We start from the raw sequence: 26,312 nt of genomic DNA, 5'->3' as shown, positions 1-26,312 counted from the left end.
ATTGAAAGCATCATTGTATTCATGGAAACATTTCAATTAGTGTTTATATTTATAAAAACTTGAATTTGGGGGCTAAATTTAAATCAAAAGTTCATTTAATAGCATTTAATAGGCAAATAATAAACAATGGAAAACCACAGCTGTTGCTTCCAAGCTACAGAGATCATAGATTATCTGGAGCTGAAATTAGTTTGCTTTGTTTTTTTGGAAAGAGATAAAATAATTTTGTAAATGACATTCATTTACAAAATCAATCAGGTAATTTGATTTAATAATTAAATTATTAAATCAAGTAACCTGATTAAAACATAACTGTATTATGAAAATAGTTTGCTGGAAGATATCAAGTACTGAAACTGGTTTTTAAAGAGGGCTGAATACTGTTACTACCATTCCATTTCAGCACGCTTAAGATGAGAGGGTAGTTCTCATGCTGCAGAATATAGTCTTGAATTTAGGATGTATCAGGAAGGAATTTTTATAATGTGCTGTTGTCTAGTTAGAAATACTCAAGGAACTTGAAGTCAGTGCTTTGATCAGTCGAGTATCAAGTGATCACTTGGTACAGCAATTTCCACAATGTTGATCAGCTTTATTAATGTATGTGCACATATATTAGATTTTCTATTTTTTTTGTACAGTTGAGCAGCCGTGAATAAAGTTAACAGAAAATTGCAACATTTATATTTATGCAGGTAGTTATATGAATTAGAGGAGATAGTGGGTGAGTAATATTTTGCTATTTAGTAAGTCATATAATGATAAGAATGGTCAGTATTCCTGACTCATCAGGGTTTGATCATCTTCTGTGAATGACGTGAGAGAACAAATATTGTCTGCTAACTTGTTCCACTTTTCCTGTGCTATTTCTGAATTATCTGTTATCTGTTAAAATTTAAACACTCATTATTCTACTGCAAGAGAGTTATCCTGCACATCATGTCTTTAGTAAAGGTTTTTACATACTGGAGATGATAACAATATTTGTTATTGTGCAAAGAAAATATTAATAGCTTTAGAAAGAACTCTTCTAGTGTATTTCTTACTGAGCATGGCTGGCCGTCGTTGCGTTTTGCCTGAACTTTTCAGAAAATGCTTTATAGCTTCATGATTTCCTGCTAGGATTCTTTTCTCTATTTGAAAATTAGTTTTGGAAGTCCTGCTTCTCGCTTATTATAGTACAGTGTGCCTTTGTTTCTTTTACTATAGTCTGACAAGTAAATTAAATTCTGTACCTGTATTGTGTGGCAAAACTATGCCTTCCCATATAAGCAGCTGTGCAAGGGGTTCCAATACTAGTGAAGTTCTCTGGGACCTTCATTCTGAGGTAGCTCAATTATTTTACCCTGGAGTGGAATTTTATTAGCCAGATATCCCTATATCATACATAAAATCCAAGTCTTCTCTGAGAATATGAGGTCAGAGGTTCTCTCCACTGTCTTAGGCTGTGTTCAGTTCTTTCTGCATACTGTCCTGAGCCACACAAGCTTTTGTGTCTCCTCATGTCCATGACTGAGTTCGAGTCAGTTCCATCCAACACCTGAGCACTGAAAAATGTCTTACCAGATGCAGCCCTGCACTTCAGTTACCTCTCTGTGCTTGTGCTGCATAGAAGTTGGGAGCAAGTTTAAGGCTTTAAGGGAGATGAAGTGACAGAAATAATTTTGTCATCCTGCAGCAATGGGACGAACTCTATTTGGTTTTCCTTGGTGAGTTTCCTTTACTAGCAGCATTAAGGAACTTCCCCTCCAAAACTGTGTAAAACTAGCCAAATTGCCTGGAAACTCAAGGGACATCAGTTTTGGTATCCTAGGGATACAGGATAGAGAGAAGAGATCTTTAATTCCCTCCTTAGCTTTACACAAAGAAAGAGAGGTTGCTTTGTGTATGTGCTGTGAGGTTTGGCAGTGCTGATCAGTTTGTGGTGTGGAATGATGCTCATGAAAGAAATGCTTCACGAGGGAATAAATCCTCCAGCTTGAGAGAATGCAAGTTAAATGCCTGGCACTTCTGCACTGTTGCTTGTGTGTGTGGTGTGTTCCTGATTGTTTCCCAGTGCTCTGGACAAGTTTAATATTTACCCATATTTTCTGCTTGGATATGTGTGGAATGGGGAATATCCTTTTAGCATTGTAATGAAACAGGGATTTAAACTTGAGCTACTTTTCAAGTATCTTCAGAAGGATCGTACTAAGTAAATATTTATACCGTTGAATGAAAAAGTACATCATGAATATGACTGCCAGTTAAACTTTTGTTACTGTATCTGTTTTATTTCAGTGGAGTTGTAACACCTGAGGAATAGATATAATAAGCCTTATATAAATGGCTTTTGCAGCAGAGAGGCACTGAGGCTATCATAACTCTTATTCCCTGATACTTTGCAAATACCAGAGACAAGGAAGAGGTGGTGGTCCAGCTTGGCAGCAGAACATCTGGACAGGACTTGCAGAGGCATGCAAGTTAAGGCATTAAGATTTTAACTTAGTTAAACAATGGTAAATGCTTGAGAAGAGCGTATTACTCTCTCTTTTCCGAGCATCCCAATGTTGGTATACTAAAACCCCTCATACATTAGAAGTTCATCTTGATAGCAGTATGTACACTTCTTCCTGGAGGATCCAAAGTGTTGCATCTCTGAAACATTAAATTTACCAGCTTTTTTTTTTCAGGTTCTGGGTTAAAATATAGAGTTCGGGGTTTTTTGAAAAGTATACTCAGGTAATTGTTGTCATGGGCTTTCCTCCTAGGAGGTGCTGTGGGTTTAAGGCTGGTGCTTACCTTTCTGCAGTAGCTGATTCTTTGTGGAGAGATGAGGGCCCAGGTACTCTTTTCAGCTACTTTGATGACTAAAATGTGTGCCCATATTGAGATAGTTCCATGTAGTTAGAGAGGTGGTATAGCAGACAGCAGGCCTTGTGGTTTAGTGATTACAGGGGCAATGGAGGTAAGAGTGTATTTCTCCTCTCTCTTGAAAAGGCTCTCCTAGTATTTTTCAAGAGGTGAATTTTAAGTCATCAAAGTAATAAAGTTTAGTGAAATCTGAAAAGACTTTGTCTTGGCTTAATAGCTGGAAACTCTATGTTCTCCTTTCTCTAGCCCTGTCTCTCCTCTACCACTTCTTCATCACTGTCCTCCTGCCGTTCTCTTGTTTTGTCCCCTTGATTTTTGAAAGTACAAAGCTAAGTAAAGTCTAAATAAAAAGCACAAAGAGAAGCAGATCCTGGAAATTCAATTTCTTTTGGTGTGATTCTTAGCCTGATTCCTGAAGCCTTGTATATCACTGTTGCCAAGGTGCTTCAGGGTATAAAGTCGAGGTTCCCTTACTTATGGATTCACCTATCAAAAAAGGTGCAGAATCTAGCCTTTCCATCCACAGTGCTTGTAGATTAATTGTTGCTTCTTCCCCACTCTTGACTCTCCATGCTGGGTCTGTCCTAAGAGTGGCAGGGGAATCTATGTGGAAGGATACCAAGATGGCTGCAGGGATGAAATGCAAATATAAAGCCCTCTCTTTAGTGTCCATTCCTGTATTTCCCATGTCTGCAAGCACTAGCAGTGTGCACTAAATCCATTTCTAATGAAAGCCAACCATTCAGCATCATCCTGAGGCAGAAGATCAGTGACAGGGTTTTGGCTATTAAAGATTTGACAGAGAAGTACCTGGGCATACTTACAAAATACCATTTCACTCAATTACTTATGTAGCTGGCTTCAAACTGAGTAGTGAAACAAAAAATCTGTTTCACATCTGTTGAGCAGATATGTTTAACTGGAGATGATATAAAGTTGTCCTGTTGACATCAGAGCTTTGAAATATAGCTGATTTCAAATGTAAAAGAATACAGGAATGTTGCTTTCATGTCATGCTTGGAGAAGTAGAAACACAGCAAGATCAAAGGTGGTATCACAAATATCAGGTAAGAGTTCAAGACCTTTGGGAATGGTTCTATGGAAACAGTAGCATAGAAGATAGCTTTCAGGCCAACTCAGTGTGCCGGAAAAATGTGCTCAGTACTTCACTGGAGCATGGTGGTTTTTCGAAAAATACTTAATATGAAGTACTTCTGAATTATATATTGCTGAATGAGTCAGGGGTGGGAATAGATGGCCCAATGTCAAGGTCTGGCAGTGTAGGGCCATGACAGAGAATTGAATGGCAAGTGGGAATGGGAGAGTCTAATATACATACCTTAGTTGCTGCATAATTTTAATTTCTACTTTAAAATCTAGAGATAAATTGTTAGCCTAGATTAGCAAGCTGTTTCTTTGCAGATGCTGAAAGGGATGTCTAATATATGGCCAGTGTTAAACAAGCAAGATAAACATACTGAACAACAAAACACTAAGATCATAATTTTTCTTCTAGAGCTGAATTTCCAAGTTTCAGAAGTTCTGAGTACACAATACCTAGATAACCTGCTTTTAACTAAGAGGTGATTTTGTGAGTCAGCAAGGTCTGGCAATGAGAGCTGTTAAGTGCTCCATGCACACTTAGTGGTCACCACTTCAGGCAAGCTGATAGCACAGGCTGCAAAAGCACACATGAAATGTTGCATGAGACCTTGCATTTGTTTTTCCTGTTTTCTTGCTTTCTCATCAAACAAAGTAGGTATTTTAAAAAATAGGGAAAGCAAGCGTGGGAATTTCAACTCTTTTCCATATGGTAGGCAGAAATTAGTGTATCTGTTAGGATACTAAAAAATAACAGCTCTAATGCTTCTGTGTGCTTATCCCTGATTTATATGATCTGACTTTTACCTACATCTCTGTGCTTTCTGTTTCCAATTGACTTTGCCACTCTTAGGTTATAGCTAGGCAATAGAAAACCTTAAGCATGGGGATTTTTGCAGGAAGTCGAGGACTGAAGTACTGTAACTGTTGTCATATAAAGCAACTTTCTTAAAAAATAAGAGTAGTCTTTCCCCCCAGTGTTAAATTAAGGATAAGAACATCTTGTTGCAAAACTTTCTAGTAAGGATAAGAAGAATAAAGGCGGCTAGTTGTCTTGTCTTCTTATTCAAATTTTTCAGCTCCCTGTTCAAATACTTCAGATTCCAGTAGGCATTTAATAATCATTACTTCTGTGCATTTACTCAGTTGGTGTGGTAAGTTTAGCACAATGCTCTTATGGTGAAGCAAAGGAAGGACGTGTGTGTGACTTCCATTTCATATCATTTGGGAATCTAGATTTGGATTCTCACAAATGCATACATGTCCTGAATAAGTAACTTACTCTCTGTAGACAGGTGCTTTCAGGTAGACAAAAGGTGGGATTCAGTGTCCTTAAGATTGCTATCAGGTTTAAATTAGGTGCCTGACAGAAGCGTATGTAGTGTCCATTGAGATAACCTTTGTGAAGCCTCTGGGCTCATGGAGGGCACTATGGGACTGGCAGGTATGTCACAGGACCTGTGACATCTGCTGTCTAAAGCAGCAGTACTGGGAGGTCTGTTTTAAGGTAACTGAATCCTATCCAGAAAGAGAATGTCTTTTGTTCTGATCTTACCTGGTTTTGAAACATGTAAAAGAAAGAATTCCAAACCTCTCAGCTCAGGTGATGTTAATCAGTTCAAAAAGTGCAGAATATTTATGGAGGGTACAGTACAGAACTTGGAAGACATGGAAAACAGAGGAATGCACACAGTGTGGGGAACAAAACTTGTGAAACTCAGCATTATGTTTCGATAATTTGTGGAAAAACAGGTCTTACGTATCTGCTTGTTTTTCTCTTGCACTGTTCATCATCCTTGTACAGAGGTTTAACATGGGGATCACCTAGGGCAACACAGAACACTGTCCCCTTCCTGCTCACCAGAAAAGCTGATTGCAGGCTTCAATTCAAGAAAACATTCTTTAGTAGCAGGAATAGTTACAGGAAACAGATTCTACTAGGAGCCTGCCAAAGTTCTTGGAATATTGTAAAATACAATTTTCCAACCGAATCCAAAATTGTCCAGATAGTGCTTTTCTTTTTGTTCCTAAAAATATATCTGAGTTCATTACAGTACCTGGTTTATATGCTGCTACTGACATTTTATTCTCTATTTCAACCCCTTTCTTGTCTGAAGAAATTCAGCATTGTGTATAGGCTGATCTCATCAACCTTAATCCATGATTGACTTCTCGTTTTTTAGCTTCCTAATTGAGCATGTTAATCCCAAGAGTTTCCAAGGAATCAGTCATGAAGATAAATCCATGCTAATTTTCCTTTCTTTTTGTAGTGCTGTGCACTGCACAGTGACTCATGAGAGAGCAGTCCATCTTCCCAGAAAACCAAATTGGCTCAGCTATGTAATGGCTGGGTTTGATTTTTTTCCAAGCATGATGGAAACTATCAGCATTTCTCTGAATTTATGAGTTCTGCCTTGATTACACCCTGCAACCAGCACAACCTGTAATTTTTTAACATTCCAGATATTGTAAATGATAAATCAGGTTCCTTTGCATGGCCTCAAAATCTCTAGATGAAACACCCATCAGGTTCATTACACACTGCAGTAGATGAAGAAGGTATCTACTCTGATACTTTATTGGACACAGAGTATGTTGAATGCCTGGATCAATTTGTTGTGTACACTTACATTAGAGGAATATGAATGGCACAGTGATTGGTTTTTTTCCCCTTGGGAAAATGTATGCTTAAGTTGGTGTGAAAAATCTTAAAGTCATAATTTGGTGGTCTTATATCAAAGCAATGGTCATGTTGTTCTCTAAATTTGAAGACATTCAATGTGAAACATTTAGTCATCTCCAGAACAGTATGTTTTTCAAAGCCAGAATCTTCTCATCAATAAATGTTTTTTCACCTTAACTATGTCGCCAATAAAAATACAAGTTCATGTTTAGAAGAGAGGTAGTCTAATGTGAAGAAGCTTTTACTAGGGAAGATAAGCTTTTATTATGAAAGTTAGGAAAATCCAAGGCTAGGGGTTTTTTCATTACAAAACCAACTTCAAAATTCAGGAGTTCATTGATGATAATTTCAGCCCAGCTTTCTTTCCAAAAGCTAAAAGTTTTCACATAAAATATAACTCCTCTTATGGCCTTGAGCATGGACTTGAAAAACATTGACTGCTCTGACTCAGTATTGAATAGGCTGTTGTTTTAATAAAAAATTTTTTTTTAATAAAAAATACTTTCATCTAGGCTAACTCAGTGCACATGACATAACTTGTTGGTACAGAGAAGGCTAAATTTCAAATTTGTGTTGGTGTTGAAAGTGTAAATAAACCTTATTATGGAATTACTTGTGCTCAGCACTTGAATGCTGAGTTAGCAATGCTGTTCTGCACTGAAGGGGGTGATTTTGAGAGAGGTTTTTTTTTAAATCCTACACTACAGATACATCAATGTATATATGTTAATACATCTGTTCACAAATACATCCTTCGGGCCTCTGCTGATTTTCTTTCTGGCCTATATCCCTATAAATGGACTTCCTTTAGTAGAGACATGCCTCATGTGTATGGGTATAACTGAGAGCAAAGTAAGGTCCTGTGCATATTGCAGATGTGGAGCAGGGTTTTTTGTCTGTTTTGCTTTTTGCTAGATAAGCCATGGGGCTGTCATGCTGAAGATGTGTGGTTTCTCCATTTCCACCTGTACCTCATTGCTCTAAATAGCAATCTTCAAAATGCATTTCTACAGCAATTTACTTGCCTTTCTTAGAATCATAGAATAAGCTGAGTTGTAAGGAGCCTGCATGGACCATCAAAGTCCAGCTCCTGGCCCTGCATGGGGTATCCCCAAGAGAGTCACACCATGTTCCTGGGAGCATTGTCCAAACACTTCTTGAGCTGTGTCAGACTTGGTGCTGTAACCACTTCCCTGGGGAGCTTGTTTCAGTGCCCAGCCACTCTTTGGGTGAGGAACCTTTTCTTGATATCCAGCTTAAACCTCCCCTGACACAACTTCATGTCATTTCCTCGGGTCCTGTTGCTGGTCACCAGAGAGATCAGTGTTTTTGAGAATGGTAATACACAGTGCTTAGTAAGGAGGCTGAGGAGGACTTGCCCTGGTGTTGGTGGCTACTGACAATTTGGAACAGTGAGTCTAATTCTCCTGTTTAGCTGAGGCACTGGCATTAAAATGGCCATGTTAGTGTGTGGGTTCTGTTACTTAAATACAACTTGGGAGACTTCAGTCTTCCAGGGGAGAGAAAAGCAGAATTACTTCTACTCAATTAGCTGTATCTGCTACAGTTAAACTCAGATGTTATCCTCATATTTAAAAACACTGCTTAGCCTTGGTGTGAAAAGGAGGTTGCTGCAGTTCTTTTTGCACAGCTCTTTGTAAAATACTTTTCAGAGTGACAGAGGGTTTGGAAGTGCTGCAAACGAGGTATAATACTGATTCACAAGTCATGCTTTTGTGCAATTTCACACTGTGGAATTCAGCTTGGACCCCACGTTTGGAAATGTGTGATGGCTTGCCTGTGAGCAGTCTCACTGAAGTAACTGAATAGTAATTGCATTTTCCAATTTCTGGGCAGTTGTTTGGAAATAAAATGAGTTTATTTGTTCTGAGCCACATGCTAGGATATTGTTGTGTGAGCACAAGCAGTGCTGGTCTGTGTGGCCTGCATTTCCCTTGCCTGAACTGAAGTGTGCCTGGCTGCCAGCTGCTTGCCAGCAGTAAGGTCAGGCTACAGCTTGGTATTTTTTGATCATAACACTGAAACATTCTGTTTAGTGTTCAGTATTATCATCTTGAAGCATTTTGCTCATACTTTGCCTCTTCATTCTTGGCAAATTAGGCAAAAAAGCTAATTTTACCTGAGCTCTAACAGCAGTCTCATTTGCAACTTTTCCTTTCTAATTGTTGATTAAGCGTTTTTCTGGCATCTTCGGAGGCACTGCTGGAGTATGTTTCTAAAGATCAGATTTTCTGGGGAGTTCTTTTAGTACATATGCATGTAATCAATGAATTAATAACTCCTGGTGTCTTAATACCACTTCATAGACAACTCCAAAATCCTTCTGAATGCTAGCTCAGGAATGTAGGATCACCAAATTTTTGGAATATAGATTTTCTTTCCAGTATATGTATCATGAACTGAGCTGCTCCTGATTATTTTGCGGTTTCTTGGGTTTATATGCTAATGACCCAAAGACACTAGGGCAGAGAAGTTGTTTAACTGAATACAGTTTCCATTTTTAAATGCTGCTAGAAAATAATTTTGCCATTTTACTTGGATGAGCACTAATGATAAAAATACCTCTATCCAGTTTCACTAATTAACCACTAGAGATTGTTTTATCTTGGGATGCATAAAAGGCATCTGTAACCTAGTTTAAACACATGTGAAGAATTTAAAATAAAATTTATCTTAGTTTGTCAAAGAAAAAATCCAGAGTATAGCTTTGGTGTGTTTGTTTGCCCTAGTTCATGGTCTTGAACCAATTTTTTTTACTATAGCAGGGTCAGAGGTAAAAACTATGCTATGTCTTCCATGATCAGTATGCAGAGTAAATCTGGAGCAGCATAGGTGGTGCTTTCAAATGTGCTTTTACAGCCTCTTCTACTGTAAAACGAGTTCAGTGGTTTGACCCAAGGGATATCTGCCCTGTCAGGAGATAGAGCTCTGTGGCTGGGGATGTTAAAAAAAGGTGGTGTCACTCAGTGCCCTAGGGAGTCTCCCTTCTGATGTGGGAATCCTGTGTCACTTAACTGAATAGGCATTAGGAGGCATTGGCCTGTGTGACAGCCTACAGCAGATGTGGAAGTTTTGAGTAACCTGCCCAAAACAGGTTATCTTTTCTCTCTGTACTGAGATGTTGAGTCCTTGCAGATAGTCCTTGCAGTCCCTATGACTGTAAAATGCTTCTGTGCTCTAGGGAGTATGCAATTGCTTTTTGTAGCTCTTTGCATCTGCTCTATCTCTTTTCAAGAAAATCATTTAGAACATGCTAAAATGCACTAGAAATAGCAAATTACTCTCTTTACTGGTATTATTACTTTTGAGTTCTCCACTTTTCTTTACCGAGATGTCAAAAATTAGTCAGTTGTGGCTCCTGCCCCTGATATTCCATCGACAATTCAAAATGTTGTCTTGTTACTTCTCTTTCTCACTATTTTGAACCTGATTCCTTATGTGAGCTATTGCAATTTGAGTGTTACTGCTGTGAAATAAAGGCATCCTGGACCAATGGGGTTTTTTGATTTTTTTGAGCCAGGATTCACAGCCCAGTGTAACGAGGTCTGTGGCAGACAAGGGAGAAGAGATTCAGGACTAATACTTAAAAACTGAGACAACCATCTTCTTAACACATTTGTGGGTATACTTAAATGTGAAATATAAATGTCAGTAATCCTGAGCTTAAGCTAAAACCCCAAAACTATACCCCAAAAGGCAGAGGGGCATATTCTGTGGCAAAGCAAGAGCTAAGTGTTCTTGATGGCTGTATGTTTGGGTGTATGTTACAGTCTGTTTCTGTTCCCTCAAGACAAAGACATGAGGAACCACTGGTGGCTTTCTGCTTTCAGAAGAGTGAAGAAGGTCAAAACTTGGTCTGCCAGCTTTTAAATGTGACAAAATTATTTTGCTTTCTTTCTTCTCGCTGGATTTCTTTCCTTAATTGCTTTTGCATGAATGCATTTGGAAAGGGAAGAGATAGAATAAATTAGCCTTAGCTGTATCTAGCTTCTGCAGGGATTCAGAAAAAGTATGTTTTATGAACTGCATAAATACTATATATGTTAGAAAAGACATCCAATACTGTATTTTCTTTTCCAACCCCAAATAATGCTATTTTTGTTAGTAAATGACAATGCAGATTGATTTTTTTAATGGTAACTGACTAAAATACATAGCTCAATAGCAGCACAAGCTTAAACCCACAGTAGTCAGTAACACCTGAACCTCCCTGCATTATCTGTGATGATGGTTCCTGTCAAGTTCAATTTGAGTGGAAAAGTGAGTCTCCCTTTTCGTTTGGTAACAGTGTCCTCCTGACCTTTCTCCCTTTTGTTGCCAAGGAGTGACAGGTGTCTGGAGCAGCAAAGCTGCTCAGTGACACTCATCCTGTGCTTTGTGTCAGCTCATATTCATTAGCCTTAAAAATGTGTGGGTTTGTACTACTCTGAAATGTGTTTATCTCTATTAATATGTCCTGATAAATGGACAGTAGATAGGCTGTTGAGTTGCTCTGCTTTCCCCTGGTTTTTTTTTTTTTTGTTTGTTTGTTTTTTTTGTTTTTTTTTTTTTGTTTTTTTTTTTTTTTTAACTGTTGTTGAATATGTAGGAAAATCTAGGAAATATCAAGTTGTGACTTCTGTAGTGAAGTTAATTATTAGTCCTTTTTTGTCTGCTGCAGTCTGTGTTGGTGGATCCATGCCAGTTGTGCAAAAAGCTGCTGCAGCTTTCTCCGCTTTGTGCAGTGCTCACCTCCAAGGTGCTGCTTCCCTCAGAAAGTTCCAGTCCCTCCTGCACTGTCATACATGTTGTTTTACCTGTCACTGGGCTGTGCTTTCACCATCACTTGAATCCACAACGGGGCTGTGCTTTAATCTGACTTGAATGTGCACTGCCATTAAAAAGGGCAGTGTGGTCTTCATGTGTCCCCAGGGGTGTGTTCTTTCCTCTCTTCCCTGCCAAGGCATTAGTGTTTGCACAGCTGCAGGATGGGCTCTTTAAGGTTAGAATTCAGCCAGATGACCTTCCTGATGTACACAGAAGCCCTTGGACAAGAGAAAGGACCAGCTCTTCTGACAGAGGTATAGACTTTTGTCAGACTTTACATGTTATTTTAGTAAGCTAAGATGGGAGCCTTTGCTTATGTATATCTGCAGAAAAGACAAAAAATTTGGAGAGGTGGAGCAAATGAAGGGGATGAATTGATTTTCATTATATCCCCAGTAATCTCCGTGGCATAACTGCTTGGGAACTTAAAATGAACCAATTTTTCCCTTTTGGGCTGTCAGGGTATCTTTTACTCAAAGACATTCCAAACACAGACCTGGGGAAGAAGAGGGAGGGAAGTTGAAAAGTGGTACTTGATCCCAAAGACATATCTTAACAAAAAAACCCCTTTCCCTATGTCAGTCACATGTTGATGTGCATAAGGAAGCTGTGATCTCTCAAAAACAGAATGCATCAGAGACTGTCATTTTAGCAAAATGTATGCATGATTACTGGATTTTATGGTGTGATTTGTGGGGTGTATGTGGAAATCTTTAAGAATGTGTGTTAGGCCATCTGGGCAACAAGGAGAAGCTGGTTTGTGCAAAAATACAAGCTATTTCTGCAATGGAGGAGTGATAAAATGATAGCAGAGAAAGTTCTGGCAGACACTATTTCACTGGAAGCAGTTACTACTACTTTTTAAGCAGCCCGTGATTTATGCTGAGTTGAAATAAGAAGGTAGGAGCAGTAAATCTGGGGGAAGAAGCAGGAATGCGACCTAAAACCAGGATAGTGCTTCAAGGGATGCCAGACGTGAGAGTTGCCAGTATCTTCAAACTGACTGGTACTGCTGAGAAAGCGTAGGGAAGGCATGAGAATGAAAGTGGAACATTTTAAAATATGTATTAGGATTGGAAATCCTTATGTATTTGGCTTTTGGGAATGTAAAAAGTTACAAGTAAGCCTGGCAAACCTTCCTTTCTTGGACTTGGTGAGGGGAGTGTGTGTTGGTGGTCTGTGAAGGGTTTCTGTGGGGTTTGTAAAGACCAGTTTGGTTGGGGGGGAGGGGGGGTGGCATTTGGACAGGCCCAAAGCTCTTTTGACTTACCTTCCTTCCTGAGGAGAACAACTGTTGTCTCTTCAGCAATGAAGCCTTTACCTTATTTGCATTTAAAAAAGGATAACACACAGAATAAAGCAACTTTCAGCGTGCTGATTTTGACACCCAAATACACTGCTGATACCTACGTTGTTTCTAATGACTGAGACTTATTCCTGCTCACTATTAGGTTAACCATGCTCACTCATGAAAGCTACTCATGAGCATAAAACTCTGTCTGCCCGAAAGCTTGATTTTATTTTTTTTATTTTTTAGTATGACTTTGTTCCCCATAGAGTAGGTTGCCAGATCAGTGAATTATGATCTTCTGAGAGCTCTCTTCTTGAGAAACTCAGCACAATTCTGCTGGTGATTGCCTGTTACTCTTCCTGTAGCTGATTGTGTCGTAATCTGAGTGTTGGTGACTGACTGGTTTCTTGGGTGGGTGTTTTGGTTGTGTTGACTGATTCTGTCTTCCTTCTTGTTTTACTGGTGTGTCAGTGGGGAGTCATGTAATGAGAAATTTCAGGTGCTCCCTTTACCCACGTTGGTATCCACCTGAGATTCATTACTAAATTTGTTATTGCTTTCTTATAAAAATGTAAATCTGCACTTTTTATTGCAGCTCCAAAGCAGCAATAAATGATACAAGTGCTGCGTACAATAAACTCCACTTGGGGTTGTGAGCCCATGGTTAAGTTTCTCATTTGTAAGGAAGGTTGCTGCTGCATACATTTCTATAATATAAAGTCTAGCAGTACTCCTACATCTGCTGTCACCTTAAAAATAATGAAGATAGATAAGAGTTTAATTATCGTATTTCACCATTTGGAGGTGTAGCTGGAAGCCACTCTGGTGGGCAGCAAATGTCTGCTCTCTTCTGTTTGAACAGAGGCACTTACTATTTAATTCTAATAAATGGGGACAAACAGATCTTCACCTGCCAGGCTTCACTTATTTCCCCCTCCCCCACTGGCATCAGTCACATAAACTCCTGTAGTGAGTATGTATCTCATTTCAGAAAGCAGTTTTGACAGATGGCTGCTTGCTTAACAGTATATGAAGAATATATCTTTAAAAAATGGCTATTGTATTGCATTTAAATAGTTCCTGCTTCCATTGCAAATATGAAGTTGTCCTGGCCTTGTCTTGTGGAGTTTGGTACTGAGAGCAATCTTGTGAGATAACTGTAATAAATAAAATTTAATAGCTGAAAATTAAAATTTTGATAGGTATAAAAAAAAAGCTTTAAAAAGTCTTGTCAACACTTGCAGAGCTGGTGTAAATTTTGAGGGTTGTACACTTTCCCCACTGAGTGCCTGGCTCTCATGCAGCAGTGTCCCCAAAACCATGAAGTACCTGTTTTTTTCAGACTGTTCTAGGAAGTCCTGAAAATTAATCTGGGATAATACCAGCATTGTTCAGCTGCTCACTGCTATATCCTCTGAGACTGCACCTACATCAGAGAATTAGAGGTTTAAGGCATTGTCTTAGAAATGTATGTGTTGTTCTGTCATGCTTTTAGGCTTTTTCCTTCCAAACCAGAAAGGCTTCCTTCTGAATTGAATGTGCATGTTTGTGTGTGCACCACCTGAAGGTGTCTTGCTTTACCAGCCATAAAAATGTTTAATGTCTGCTGTAAAGCAGAAATGTACCTTTATGAAAGTTGTCAGTCACAGCTATTTCACCATGTTGGGGAAGAGGAACAGGGAAGAAAAACACCAAACAAGTTGTAGTAGTAGTATCACCAAAATTTAAACAGACTTACAGGTCTCTCTTTAGTGCTTCAAACAGCTGGAAGTCCAGCACAGTTTCATCTGAGAATTAATAGCTTATCATATTCTATCAGTGATTAGTGAATTTCAGCTATTTCCTGGAAAGCATTTTGAAGTGAATCCCTTGGATGCACATGTCTCTTTGTATCCTTGATGTATTTCTCAAAGAGGAACTATTTCTATGTTTGCATTACTCTTGCTTAAGCCTGCTCCCAAACAATTTTGAAATCCCCACTGTATGTACAACAGGAGACTATAGTTGCAGTGTGTCAGACTTGGTAATTCCCAGTATTCCTCATCTTTAAAAGAAATCAGTTGCTAATGAGAATTTAAAAGGAATAGAGTAGAACGTGTGTATTGCAATTAATATTTTAAGTATTTCAATTTGTGGTGGTTATTTCCCAAAATCTGAAACAAGAATTATTTACGGGATTTTATGATATGAAGAAAATCTTCTAAATTATATCTGTAGCCTTAGGAAAGTTCACCTGATGCAGCCAAATGAATTGCCTTTGTGGTATGAGTATAAAATGTTCCTACTTGGTGTTGCTGAAAAGAAAGTTTAAAAAATTCAGTCACCTCACTGTTTCCTTTTTTCCTAGAATGACAGCTTTTTGCAGCAAGAAGTCATTTGTGGTCACTTCTCTGTTGTACTGACACCTGCTTTAAATAGTAGTATAAAGTTTGCCCTAAACTACTGACATAAAGGTCAAGAAGAGCTTGAAGATACTGCATTTTATTTTTTTTCTAGGAAATACGCATTTTTTGAGATCATACTGATTTGATGTTGGAAGACAGTTTTGTCGAAAAGCCATCCTGTTGGTAGACACCACAAAACTGACCATCAGTACCATTTGTTTCCTGTAGTCACTTAAATTGGGAGGGAAATACCATACTTACTGTTTGGGGAAGAATTGGGGCAGTTTCATACTTGTTTTCTGTGCACTGGTGACATATTATTTCTCAAGGCTGTTTGCCTGTCTTTCTAATCTCTTTTTGGACATGTGCCCAAAACCATAAAGAATACAAAAGCCTAATGCACCTGAATATAGAAAGATCTTATTCCATAGTGTTCCAGTGCACTAAAAAATTGAATCGGTAATATCCAAAACTGACAACTAGGGAAGTCCTGAAGGATGACAGATTGTCATTAGGGTGACATAAGATGTACTGTGTGTGCATTTTTAGTAAGAATGAGTCTCTCTAGGGCCTGGGGCGGGGGGGGTCTTAGGAAATGCAGAAAACTTGAAGAAGATGCCATTCCAGCTAAACCCTATGAGAAGGTAATGATCCCTGCATGTTCATTGTCATGCCTGTGATAATCTCTATCATGTTACCACTGGTCAAGATCAGGAGGATCTCTCAACTTCTGGACAGTGTTTTCTAGGGGGTCATGGCTTTTATAATTATCACATAGATTATGAGTACAATTCAGAAGTGTAGCTTATGCATCATTACTGTTTGGTGTACATGTCAGTCTTTCCTATATGAAGGAAGGGGAGCCTTGTGCTGCAGTTGTTTTTTTCTCCATAGTTTTTCCCGCTGGCCTACCACAGGTGATCTTTTTTCTTCACAATAGTTATGTGTTTTGAAGATGTGCACTGAAGATGTAAAAGTGAGTATTCATATTCCACTTTACTCTCCTGTTGCAATTTCACTGCAGAATTGAGAGGTTAGAGTGAAGTCCTGATTCTTTATTGGATTTGGATATAATCTGTTTGGACCTGAAGGCAGGTTTGCAAACTTTTAGCTGACTGGGGCAGGCCCTTGCTTTAGCAGCCAATTCATAAACTCAGAAAGGGGAAGATTAACACTCATGCTTAAATAAAATAAAATCAGAAAATCTGTATTTGAAAAGATGAGAATGCAGTAAAATTATTCTTATAACTTATCAACAGAAATATAGCAAAATTGTTTTATTAAATAGCTTGTAAATTATACATATGTATGGTTCTCTTTTTCCTTAATGCATGATTTATGGCATGGCTTTCCAATAGAGATGTGTGGTGTGTAATACAATATATATATACTGAAGTTTTGATTTGAACCTGAATAACCTATATTAAGTTTGATCATGTGTGGGTATTAAAATGGTTTACAGTAAGTAATAATCAATCATAATAAATGACATATGTTGATACCAAATTGTAACTCTGCTCAGTGCCCACAGCATTGTTCTGATTTGAAGTAACCCATTGCAGTTAAATTGAGCACATACACACAATGGGCTAAATTTAATTGCCTGGCAGTTTACTGTTTGGTTTCATGCTACCACACAAGGCCAGAGTACTGGAGTCTTCAAAAAAATGAGGTGTCCGAAGTTTCAGCTCTTTATCTGTCAGACATGGTGAGGTGAAGTGTAGAAGACCTTTAGAGTAAAGACTGAGAGGAAAAAACACCTTTAAATCACTCCGGGGAGAGCTTCAGAAAAGCAGAACTCAAACCAGCGCTTCTCTATTTTCAAAGCAACATATGCAGGCATAGCTGCATGACTCTCATTAAGTTCGTCTGAATCGTGCAGCGAAAGCCCCATGCAATGTTTTGAAAATGTAGGAAATAAAAATGGTCTTAAACCAGACATCTGGGCTTCTATCCAGTTTTCTGGTGATAACGTCTGAAGCATGCCATTAATAAAGCATCATCCATGGGCTAAATTATTCAACTATAGAACTCTTTGCAGAGGGCTTATAAGTCGGCTTTTGCTTAAAAAACAAAGAGAAAAAAAAAAGCCAAAAGCTTCTGTTCACTCTTCACTCTCAGCAGCAACCACTGCTAAGCACAAGGCCCTTTTCCTTTTTAAGTATTTTAACATTTTTTTTCCCCTTGTACTTTTCAATATTTTTTTACTTTTTCTTAAGAATTCTCACAGGATACCCATCTGAATGTTGGGATCCTAATTTTTGTAGAAGAGAGGAAGTGCTTTCTCTTTGCTGGTTCTTTTATCTCAGATGAATTTCTATACAGTCCAGGTGCCAGTATTGGAAAAAAGCACACACTTTCAGAGGTGTAAACCCTGCTGTTTCCATGTCTTTTTTATTTTGATGCTGACAGGAAAACAGTGATCTTAGTAACACTTTTTAGAACCTTCAAACCTTAATATTAAAAAAAAAATCTCAATAGTGAGGAAGGTGACATAATTAACTACTTCTATAATGAAGGTCTTCATGAGCAAGGTTTGGGTTTGCCTTCATGTGCCAACAACTAAGCTGTGTGTAGCTGAGAGGTTATTTTAAGATTTCCATAAATGTAAGTAACTTGATCATATTACTAGGCTGTAGTGTCAACTATGGTATCATTTGATAAGTGTTATCTGTTTGACAAAAGTTTTGTTTTGTCTTAATCTTGTATAACGTGTGGGAGGATTTACTAAAAATGTAATTGTGGAAAGGTGAGCTACTCACTTTGCCGTGATACAACTGTCTTTAGTAGCCTTTTGGAGCACTGGAATATTTGTAATTTGCCAGTAAAATCTCTTTGTCATGTTGATGGTAAAGCATGCAGAACAGGCTAAGGGAAATATGTCTGTAATGGCTATGGCAAGTAGGAGACCTTTCAGTCATGAGGAATTGCTTGCAATATGCTTTTGTGATGTACTTTTGTGTGTTGGTTTTGTTAAAATTAGCCAAGGTATAAATAGCTTTGTGGGAATGGATTTACTTCATGGTATAAAGTTCTGCTTTATAAAACATTGAAATTGTTGGTTATAATTCTAAATCTAGTTCTGTGTTGAGGACAATAATTGTGCTGTATTAGAAATAAGCTTGAAAGGTTTGAAAATTCCCATACAAATGAAAACCAACTTTTCTGTGGATTGTGTGTTACATCTCATGTGAGAGACCTTAAACACTGAGTGCAATTAAAGCCTGTGACTACCAATGTTCTCTTTCCTTTTCTGTTGTTCTTTGAGGGAAATCAGGCACAAGACTTTTGAGTACAGGATATTGTTTGTAATACAATTTAACCTGCAGGTTTATCCATGAGAAGGAATGTGAGTTGATGTTACGTGTGCCATACTGTGAACTTGTTTAGATTAAAAGACTACTTCTATAGTTGAACCATATCAAAATAATGCTCTTTATTTGCTGTACAGGTGCTTTGCTCTTCCTTTTTATAAACACGGGATACTCAGAGTTCCCAGTGCTCAAAAGGAGTCATACAAACTGATTTCTTTGCAGAAGCACTCTGTTTTATGAAAAAATTACCCAAAAGTAGGCCTGGCAATTCCTCACTTCTGATTGCATCCTCCCTTAACATCTCTGGCTGCATCTCTGACAGTGCACGGAAGGGAAGAGGTTGTATGAGCTTCTGTAGGATCTAAGTATGTGGTTTTTTGCTTGTGGTCTGTTTCTTGGTGTCTGAACTCATAGTCTAGAAACATGTAAAAGGATTGCACTGCACTTCTGGGGGCAGCCCAGAACTTTTGACTATGAGTTTTAGGTGGGTTCAAAACACTGGGCTCAAGTGCAAGCCTTTACATGAAGCAGAAGATAGTGCAGCAGATGACAGTGCAGTGGTTTATTCCTACCTGGCTGGGAAGGGAAAGGAACCTTTGTAAACAGGACACCAATGAGTCAAAGTTGAGGAATTGCCTCTCCACAAATTTCAACCTGTCAAAAAGCTGGTTAATTGGCAATATTGAACACTGGCGTAACAACAGATTTTTGTCAACTCTACCTAGAGAATAGGGCTGGTAACCAATATATATGAAAGAGTGGTATCCCTGATCTTTTGGGGCCAGGATGGGGGAAAAGAATTTTTGCTAAACAATGGTGCTAATAGGTAAGGGAAGTAGTTTTTTAATCTAAACAAGAAAGATTATCCAGTGGCAAAAGCATTTAAACTATTAAATGCTTTTCACTGAATATGGCCCATAGTTAGTCCAAAAACTGTTGCCTGCAATGTGTGTAGTCCTTTAAATCACGTTAGTAGGCTTAGTATCCTCAAATATCCTCTTACCTTGCGCTATATCCATAACACAAGACCTCACTAATGCTCCAAACACAAACCTCATTCTTTCCAGCCCTTTCAAGTTTTATAAAGAAACTCCACACAGTTGGCCTACTCAGGCCAAGCACAAAGGGCCACAAGACAGTCAACCTACTGTTCCTCCAGGTGCTGACACTGGGCAGTGTGGACACAAGCCAGTTGCTGTCTATGAGACTGGGAGTCAGCTCTCTGGAAGAACTGAAAAACACAGCATAGCTATTGCTTCCTCAAAAGACACCAGAGACCCATCTAGAACTGAACAAAGCAAGTCAGCCTTGTAGTGCGTAGGGCTCTCCCAGCCTTCAGTCTCTCAGGAGCATTTTCTCAGAAAGAGTAATTTTGACTCTAAACAGAGTATCACAACAGACTTGATGTTTCATTTAAGATTGTCTTCCATACTGCAGCACAACAATCAACTCAATTTTAAACACAGGTTTTGAATCCGTGGGACAAACTATCTGGGCTATCATTTCAGTTTAAATCAGGCTTAGAGCATTCACAGAACATTTGGAACCAATTTAGAGTGGATATACAATCACATCGCAGTTAAACCACTGTAACTTCCTTGTGTAGACAAGCCCGTATGGCAGGCAAGGGAACATTTGTTTATAGTTTGGATGACTATATGAGGGGAAAGAGGATGTCAAAAATAGCCCTCACTTCACTGTTTGGGGATTTTAGCTCTGAAAGTTGAAAGGTGGGGAGAAAAGCTTGTTATTATATTTGCACTACTCAAATATTAGAAGAAACTTTAAACCACTTTACATTGGGTTCTGTCTCAGTCACTCAATTTTAACAATAGAGAATGTACCACTACATGCAGCCACATCCAACCACTTATGGAGAAATACATCCAGAATTTACATGTCAGACTATCTACCCTTAGTAAACTGCATGTTTTTCAGGTAAATTATAAATATAATTCATGGTTTTAACCCAAAACTTTTCTTTTCATCTTGCTTAATCCCCAGAAATAGTAACCAGTCCATTTTCGCTGCTGTAATGTTAGCTCTTCAGATCATTTTAAGATGTCAAGTGGTTACTTGTGTTAGTGATCTTGTCACTCAGAAGCTGCCATTCAAAGTTGAGGTTTTATTCCCCTGAAAATAACTCACTGAGGAAAAGCCCCAACCTCAGAGCCACTGTGTGTTTGACACTGCTAACTCCTGGGCTGCATGAGGAGCTGGCAGTGTTAGCCCATGGGGGCTGGAAGACCTTTGCAAGGTGCTGACAAAAAATGTTTGGTCCTTGGTGCCTTCCATCATTCCTGGGGAGTTACCCTCTGTCTTGTTTGTCTTACCAGGTTCTAGCATGAACACATGTTCCTTTTGTTCAGATGCTGCAGTGTTCTAATTGAATACTACTGAATGTTTTCCTCTTGAAGGAAAGAGGATTTGACATTAGAAGGTTAGGAAATATTCCCTAATGTAAAGGCTACAGCAGCTGGGGTGTAATCATCTGAACTACCTCACAATCAACATGCCCTCTTTAGGGTCAAAATATTCTTTATGATTCGGAAACAGAGCAAAAGTTACTTCAGCTCCCAGCTGAAATAACCACCTTACCCCCAGAACAACAATGCAATTGTTTTACATGTTTCCAGACTTCGAGTTCAGGTACCAAGAAACAGACCACCAGCAAGAAATCATGTACTTAGATTCTACAGAAGCTCATACGAACTTTTCCCTTCCGTGCACTGTCAGAGATGCAGCCAGAGATGTAAGGGAGGATGCAACCAGAAGTGGGGAATTGCCAGGTATACTTTGGGGTGATTTTTCCATAGAACAGAGTGTTTCTCTGAAGAAATCAGTTTGTATGACTCATTTAAGCACCGGGAACTTTAAGTATCCCGTGTTTATAAAAATGAAGAGCAAAGCACCTGTACAGCAAATAAAGAGTATTTATTTGTTATGGCAAGTTCACAGTATGGCACATGTAACAACAATTCACATTCATTCTCATGGATAAACCTGCAGGTTAAATCATATTTAAAACAAGATACTGTTGCAGGACATCTACAGGGGCTTAAAAGGAAACAGGAAAGTCACAAAGGAATAGAACTGTGAAAGTTACTTCATAGGCAAGGCACGGGAGACTTGGAAAATCCACAGAGCTGGATATTTGCAGATTCTGAGTGAGTACCTGGAAACTGTGTGGTTCATACTCTTTCCTAGGGCTTGAAATGCATGTTTTGAAATGTGTGCTTTTAAAAATAGGCACCTGGGGTGGGATTGGCCATTTGTTTGAATGGTATAACTGTCTTGATGCTCTTATGCCAAGTTAGTATTTGCAGTTTTTGCTGGAACTGAGATGCTCCTTCAGGGAGCTGAGCCCTTTCCCCAGTAACCGAGATCGTAGGAACACTACATGCTTCCAAGGATGAAAGATTCTGTATTGCATATGACATGAACAGGAGTTTCCCCATACAGCTGATTACTCTTATTTACTGATTGCCTTCAATTTACACAAAGTGCTGTGAGGGTGTTTTTGTTGTTGGGGTTCTTTTGTGCTACATTGAATGGCTACATTCTGCACATGGGAGAGCTGCTGTTCTGAATATGTATTCTATCCCTACCTAGAATGAAGGGAGAAGGCAAGAAGGGGGAAACCATAACTGTGATTTAGTTGGACAAGTTTTTGCATAGTACATAGTTTCCATTCTTCCATACAGAAGAATGTCTTTTGGAGCCTCTGCTGTGTTCTGAAGAGTTCACTGTCCCAAGAATTCATTGAGAGGGAGTAAATATACATCTCCCCTGCATTTAATTCATCTGGCTTGGAAATTGAACACATCTGTTTATTCCTTCTTGTACTCTTCAGGTGCTTTTATGCACCTGAATCTAGATCTGAAATACCGCTGCTGTTGAAGTGGTAGAAGGGATGTGTACTGCAGCTAGATCATGGGAATCATGGTGTGGGTGCTTTCTGTACACATGTCCCTGTCTCCCATTTTCTGCCATATTAGAGGCTAGCAGTACTTGTTTTCTTTATGCAAGTTAGTTTGTGGAAATTCTGTTTGAGTAACAAATTCATTTGGTGTCCAAAATAGCTTTGGAGTCTTGTACAAATAGTGTGTCGTGGTTTATATGCATTTGCTAAGGTTTTAGTAAGCTTGTAGCTAGTCTTTCATCACTTTTTTTTTTTCGTGTTGTGTAAAAGATGGCAAATGCATCTTCATTTTCAAAGTTGCTCCTTAGAGCATCGCCAAAGCCCAAACCTCATTTGTTGACTTCATTCCTGTGAGTGTCATCTCAGATTTTCACTGTGTGTAATCTTACTGTGGTTTTGAGTAACATGTTAAAAAGAGAAAGCAGAGGTATATCCCTGGCCCATGTTTGGGGGCAATTTGGTGGTGATTTGTTTCAGAGTTCACCCAGCAAGAAGGTAATGGTACAAGTTAACTCTCTCTGATAAAAAATTTGCAAAATGGTGTGAAACTAGGAACTTGTTTGCAGCAAACATAATAAGTCTGCTGTAGTCTCTCCTGCGTTACTCAGCCTTTGTAGGAGAGACATTCATAAAAAATAGTAGTCTTTTCTGCACACTTGATGTCATGAGCGTGCAATTCCTTCCTGAAGTCGCGTAATGACATCTTAGACTGAATTTGGGAATCACGTGAATGCTTTGCTCCTGTGTGTGAGCTTATAGGTTTTTCTTCTCTAAGGTATTTTTCCTAGCTAGCAAAGAAAAAACTTTGGTTTTCCTTGTACACAACTCTATCAGAAGATACAGCAAATGCTTTAAAGACACCCCAAGAATTTCTTTGTACTTATTGCTGGGAAAGCAAGCTAGTCGCTTTCCTAAAGAAGTTTAAACATTATTTCTGTAGTGAGATCAGTACGTCAGTAGGTAATTTACCAGTGAAGTGATTGCACATGTTTACAATGTGCTGCGTATTTTGGCAAAAGATGTTTAGGACCCAATTCTTTTAGTTTTTGCCAGCACGTAAAGCAATAAATATAGCCTTAAGTTACCAATACTGTGTGTATTTTCTACATGAGAGGAGAGCAGGGGACAGATTCTTTTTGTTCTGCTAGTTCTGAAGCTTAAGGGAAAAGGGTATCATGTTTAAAAGCAGCTGTGTACAAAATAAAATGCTAGGTCCTGCCTATTACTAGATTGTCCCATTGACCAAGAAAATGGATGCATTAATAAAAATGGAACAAATACAATGAAAGTACTGGGAAGCTTTTCAGATTGCATCGTATGTCCTGGTAGTTTTAGGCTAGAATATTCTCTCTGCACTGAAATGCTGATAGGGTTGTGGGTAATGAGAAACATGGGCTGCTCCTGGGATTACCCCTGTAAAGGTTTAGTCTTGTCAGTATGACAGAAGATGAGCTATAGTTTCTGTAGTGGTCTGGCTTTTCTGTTGCTAATTTTGCTATTTTCCATGGATTCCAAGCTGTCAGGAAACTTCATATAAACTTCCTGGATAAAAGTAGCTTAATTCAAGGTCTTGCAGAGACTGAATTTTATTTCATAGGGAGGAAGGGGAGAAAAACAGACTTGCAAGGGAAACCTGGCGCTTCACGTAGCCATAACAGGGAATCCTAGGGGGACGGCAGTTCCAGACCTAAAATGACCTTGCTACAGAACTGCTCCTATTACACTTAATTCAGCAGCTCTGCAGAAGGATTCCTTTATGTGGTGACAAGAAAAGCAAAGTCTGTGAACCTGCATTTATAACTGTAACATAAGGGACTTCTGCAAATAAAAGTAAGAAGGGGAAGAATTGAAGTGAAATGTCCTATAAGATAGGAGCTGAATAGTAACTGTCAGGGTCTTGGTCACTCTCCGTATTCTTCTGTCAGTACTGGGATTGCATCTCATCCTTTGAAATTTTAAAATAATTTTGATTACCTAACACATTGCATAGGTTCATATCCAGGAAATAAGAATGTACTACTATATTTTAACTACAATAAATCAATATTAATTTCCTTATTATTTTTTATCCTATTGCTCATTGTATCGTATTCAGGTATAAATGAATGCATTTGAGTGTGGATTTCTAACTCTGTTAAGCCACGTATAGGTTAAATGGAAACTGCCAGCTACACAATGCTCTGAAATGAAAGAAACTAAGAGCAAAAGTAGTACCATTTTCTTAATGAATTATACCATTCTATACATTTCTTTCTCTAATTCAATACCTATCACGCTCCTTCCTTATACCCTTTATTCCTAAAGGGTTAATGCTTCTACATTCATTAAATCTTTACTACATTTCCACTTTCCTCTTCCCAAATACACAGAATGTTTGGTAGTGGGGGCGTGTGTTGCATTTTCTGTGCTTCTTTCTAGGGCTAGATGTGTGTTACAGCTCCTGGTCTCAGTCTGTTTTTGCTTTGGTCTGAGAGGCGTGGAAATATTTTGTTGCCACATTCTGTGGTGACATGTTTCATTCAGGTTGCAGTGAGCCCTAGTGCACATCCCAGATGTGAAGAGCCTTGGTGTGCTTAGCCTCACTTCTGACTCACGGCATTATCAGGCTTCACTCACAGAGTGCTTTGTGTTTTGTTGGCTTTCCTTCTGCTTCTACGTCCAGTACCAGACTGGTTGATGGTTTTTGTAGCTGTTTCTATGCTTTCTTTCCATTGCTCTTACTTGGGGTATAGTCATAGCATCTTTTCTTCCACAATTCCCTAATCTTCTATTTCAAATATTGCTTTTCCTGCTATTGGACATATATTTTCCTAGTGGACTCCTAGTGCTTAGCAGAATTCCAGGTGGATAAGTTACCTGAAACTGTTGACATTTTCTCACCTATCAATGTAAATAGTTAAACTTCTTTCTTTAATTTGTCTATTTCAGCATTAGGGAACAAATTAGGAATAACAAATCCAAAGCACTTCTTTTATGTTGTTGGTGGTTAAAGATACCACATAGCTTCAAAGAAGTGAGCAAATAATTTAAAACCGTATAGTAACATGTCCTTATCTTGTGTGTGTGATATGGGTCAATTACACTGTTGTGAAACTTGTATCAAGACCAGTCTGTCATGATTATGTGCTGAGGAGATACCATAAGCTATTAATAGTCATATGGTACTTCTCAGTTCCACAGTGATGTGCTTGTAATCAAGGGCAGTTAAAGAAGTTGATTAGGTAAATTGAAGAGGCAAAACCCCTACCAAACAAGCCCCTTCAAAGACTTGTTAACATGCCTGAATTGATTCCAACCCTGTAGTCACTGCTGCTGTGTGCATAAGGATGATGTCCATGTCAGTGGAAACCTTTCTTTACAGCTGTTTACTTTGTAAAGGAAGGCTGGTGGCACTGGAAGTTCATCACATGAGTTTCTATTGCTCAGCAGCAGACAGTGTGGCCTGGTGTGAAATTCCCAGCTTGCCAACCAAGCTGCTGAGCCCTCCTCACTCCCCAAACTGGGTTTGGGAGGAGGATGTGGACAACAAGCCTTGTCTCCTCTCAGCCTGACTCCCAGCCTGAGCAGGACACCCTGGTTGCTTAGTAGGATAATGGTTGGCAATTTCCAGCACCATCAGTCCTGGTAGCTTTGCTCTAGCTGTGGGTTTAGACCCCTTTGGCCACCCAGATATGCTGAAACGGAATCGTGGTAGGGCTTGACTGAACCATGTTGGGTTTTAATTTGTTTTTTGACAAGCCACTATGTGAGTCCTGTGACTTCAAGGGTGTCCCATATATAAGTACAAAAATCCTAGTGCAGCAGTGTCAGCTTTCTTCAGAAAACTTTAGGAAGAATGATGAAGAATAAACTCGGAATAGAGCTGTCTGTGTTTGTAAAAGGACAATGTTCTGAAGCATTTCTAAGTTTAACCACATCTTTTGACAAATACATCTGT

The 26,312-nt window shown here is 38.8% G+C and overlaps 1 protein-coding gene across 7 annotated transcripts in view; it reads left to right on the top strand.

The window, feature by feature from the left end:
* The window catches only part of ATP8A2 (ATPase phospholipid transporting 8A2), a 302,792-nt gene that overhangs the window by 158,043 nt on the left and 118,437 nt on the right, over positions 1-26,312 (top strand). The gene's annotated exons all lie outside the window — the stretch shown is intronic.

Source organism: Chamaea fasciata, unplaced genomic scaffold, assembly GCF_029207755.1.
Source record: "Chamaea fasciata isolate MVZ Bird 193981 ecotype frontalis unplaced genomic scaffold, bChaFas1.0.hap1 SCAF_2, whole genome shotgun sequence".
Lineage (NCBI taxonomy): Eukaryota > Metazoa > Chordata > Aves > Passeriformes > Sylviidae > Chamaea > Chamaea fasciata.
This window is presented reverse-complemented; position numbering and strand designations above follow the sequence as displayed.